This window comes from Terrapene carolina, unplaced genomic scaffold (genome assembly GCF_002925995.2).
Source record: "Terrapene carolina triunguis isolate 2854851 unplaced genomic scaffold, T_m_triunguis-2.0 Scaffold523, whole genome shotgun sequence".
In the NCBI taxonomy this organism is placed as follows: domain Eukaryota; kingdom Metazoa; phylum Chordata; order Testudines; family Emydidae; genus Terrapene; species Terrapene triunguis.
In genome coordinates, this window is record NW_020664874.1 from 1,422,036 (window position 1) to 1,425,830 (window position 3,795).

Here is a 3,795-nt window from a genome sequence, read left to right on the forward strand (position 1 = left end):
TTTTTGGGGGGTGCTGATCCCCTGGGGGGGTGCACGTGTTCTCGAGGAAGTGAAGAGTTCGAGATTCGAAGGGACCATTGTGATCCTCTGAGCTGCAGGGCACAGGGCAGAGACCCCCCCCCCACCACTAATTCCTAGAGCCGCTTCTACAAAAACCCTTGTCCTGATTTAAAAATGTCAGTGATGGAGAATCCACCCTGGCCCGGCCCGTGGGAAATGGTCCCACTGGTTAATTACTCTCCCTGTTAATAATTTACACCCTATTTCCAGTCTGAGTTTGTTTAGCGTCAACTTCCAGCCATTGGAGGGTGTCAGACCTTCCTCCGCTAGATTATCAAATATTTGTTCCCCGTGTAGGTACTTCTGGATTGTGGTCAAGTCACCTCTTCACCTTCTCTGTGTTAAACTCAGTAGATTGAGCTCCTTGGCTTGATCCCTGTAAGGCAGGTTTTCTAATCCTGTAACAAACGTTAGCAACCCGAGGACCCCCACTTTTCCCTGGGACTGCTCAACCCCCACTCAGCCCCAGGCCCCGCCCCCATTCCACCCCTTCCCCAAAGGCCCCACCCCCACTCCTCCCCCTCCCTCCCAGCGCCTCCTGCATGCCACTGAACAGCTCTTCCACACTGCGCAGGGGGCGCTGGGACGGAGCGGGAGGAGTTGATCAGCAGCCCCGGACATGAATCGCAGACCCCCTGGCGTACCCTCCCGGACCCCAGTTTGAGAACCGCTGCTTTAAGCAATCTCATGGCTCTTCTCTGACCCCTCGCCAATTTATCAGCATCTTTCTTGAATTGTGGGCACCAGAACTGGACACAGGATTCCAGCCGTGGTCGCACCAGTGTCAAATGCAGAGGTGTAAAAACCTCTCTGCTCCTACTTGAGATACCTCTTTTTATCAATCCAAGGATCACATTGGCTCTTTTGGCTACAGCATCATGCCGAGAGCACCTCTTCTCCCCCCCCCGCCCCCCCAAAATCTTTTTTACTGTCACTGCTTCCTAAGATAAGAGTCTCCATCCTGCAAGCTTGGCCATCATTCTTTGTATAGGGGTGTAGACGTTTCCATGTAGCCATATTAAACGACATTGTTTGATTGCGCCCAGCTTACCAAGTGATCCAGAATGTTCTGTATCAGTGACCCATCCTCTTCGTTATTTTCTACTCCCCCAGTTTTTGTGTCATCTGTAAGCTTTATGATGTTTACTTCCAGGTCATTGATAAAAATGTTAAATAACATAAGGCCAGAAATCCCTTCCTCTGGGACCCCGCTAGAAACACACCCGATAGATAATAGTTCCCCATTTACCGTTACATTTTGAGGCCTATCAGTTAGCCAACTTTTGCTCCAATGAATGTGTGCCATGTTCAATTTATATCATTTTAGTGTTTTAATCAAAATGACATACAGTACCAAGTTCAGTGCCTTACAGAAATCTGCAACAGAGAGTCCCTGTATCCGACGAAGTGGGCCTTCACCCACGAAAGCTTATGCTCCAATACATCTGTTAGTCTTAGGCTTGGTCTACACTTACCCCCCAAGTCGAAGTAAGGTACGCAAATTCAGCTACGTGAATAACGTAGCTGAATTCGACATACCTTACTTCGAACTTACCGCGGTTCAGACGCGGTCCACACGCGGCAGGCAGGCTCCCCGTCGACTCCGCGGTACTCCTCTCGTTGAGCTGGAGTACCGCAGTCGACGGGGATCACTTCCTGGTTCGATTTATCGCGTCCAGACCAGACGCGATAAATCGAACTCGGAACTTCGATCCCCAGCCGCCGAACTAGCGCGGCAGTGTAGACCAGCCCTCAAAGGTGCCACAGGACTCTCTCTTGCTTTTTACAGATCCAGACTAACACGGCTACCCCTCTGATACTTACAGAAATCTGTGGATTACATCAACATTAACTTTATCAACCAAACTTGTAATCTCATCAAAAAGATATCATTAGTTTAATGTAAATCCATGTTGATTGGTATTAATTATGTTACCCTCCTTTAATTCTTTATTAGTCAAGTCCCCGCATCAGTCGCTCCATTTTCTTACCCAGAATCAATGTTAGGCTGACAAGCCTATAATTATCCAGATGTCACATTTACACTTTAAAATATTGGCACAACACTAGACTGGAACATCCCCATGGCTCTAAGACTTACTAAAAATCAACATTAATGGTCCAGCGATTTCCTTAGCCAGTTCCTTTAAAACTCTTGGATGCAAGTTATCTTGACCTGCTGGTCTACGTTTTTAGTAGCTGCTGTTTAACATTCTCCAGAGATAGTAGTGGAACAAGTGTTGTCATCATGATATGATGAGACTGCATCATCTGTTTTTCCAAATACAGAACAGAAATATTTATTGAACACTTGTGCCTTTTTTTGCATTATTATTGATAATTAAGGCTGCGAGTTTGTCATGGAGGTCATGGATTCCGTGACTTTCCGTGACTTCTGCAGCAGCCGTGCTGAGGCAGTCTCGGGCCACAGTGCCCCCAGCAGCAGAGTTTGGGTGTGGGGTTGGGGTCTGGGATGGGGTGAGCCAGGCTCTGGGTGGTGCTTACCTGGGGGGCTCCCTGGAAGCGGTGACATCCCCCTTGCTCAGCTGCTACCCAGAGGTGTGGCCAGGCAGCTCTGCACGCTGCCTCCGCCCAGAGCGCTGGCTTTGCAGCTCCCATTGGCTGGGAACCATGACCAATGGGAGCCGCGGAGGCGGGGCCTGCAGGGGAGGATGTCGCTGCTTCTGGGGATCCCCAAGGTGAGTGCTGCCCAGAGCTCGCCTCACCCCATCCTGTGCTCCAACCCCTCCCACACCCAAACTCTTCTGCTGCTGCGGGGGTGGGGGAGAGAGGGGAAGGAGAGGTGCCAAGGCAGGTAGGGAGTCTGCTGTCTCCGCCAACTCCCTCCCCACTACAGCACCAGCGGGGCCCCGGGCCAAGCACCGCTGCCTGCCCCACCCCCCTCCAGCGCCAGCAGGGGTCCCAGGCTGCGTGCTGCCGCCCTCCCCCAGCACCCATGGGGGCCACAGGCAATCCCACCCCACCCCCAACTTTTAGTCACAGGTATTTTTAGTAAAAGTCAGGGACAGGTGACGGGCCGTGAATTTTTGTTTACTGCCCGTGACCTGTCCCTGACTTTTACTAAAAATACCCGTGACTAAACCGTAGCGTTATTGATAATTCTACCATTTCAATCTGGTAATGGACCAGTGCCACTGTCAGGATTCTGTTTTCTTAGCTGCCTTCACTTCCCCTGTAAACACATGCTTCCCCCTCGACCGCCAGGGACACAGACACACACACACACAGACACACACACACAGACACACACACACACACACTCTCTCTCTCTCTCTCTCGCTGGCCCCCAGGGGATCATATTTCCTTTAGTTCAGTGACACTCAGACTGAGGCTTCGAGTCACAAGTGGCTCTTTAATATGTCTCCTGTGGCTCTTTGCAGCACATATTAAAACAGAGTGTGACTTAATTATTAACCAATCAGAATGATTTTACTATGTTACTAACCAATTGTAGCTGATAAAATAATAATACTTGGTCAGTCATTTTGCTGGGAGCAGGGCTGGCTCTGGCTTTTTTGCCGCCCTAGGCAAAAAAGCCAGCGGCCGCCCCCCCCCGTCATTGCGGCAGGGGAGGGCGGCAAGCCCGGCCGGGGCTCTCCGCTTTCCCCCCGGCGGCCAGAGCGCCCGGGGGAGCGCGGAGAGCCCCCGGCGGCCAGAGCGCCGGGAGCAGGGCGGAGAGCCCAGCTGGGGCTCTCTGCTCTCCCCGGCGGCCAG

The 3,795-nt window shown here is 51.7% G+C and overlaps 1 protein-coding gene across 1 annotated transcript in view; it reads left to right on the plus strand.

Annotated features, from left to right (window-relative positions):
• Positions 1 to 3,795, plus strand: part of DNMT3A (DNA methyltransferase 3 alpha) — a 130,398-nt gene that overhangs the window by 90,115 nt on the left and 36,488 nt on the right. The window lies entirely within an intron of this gene.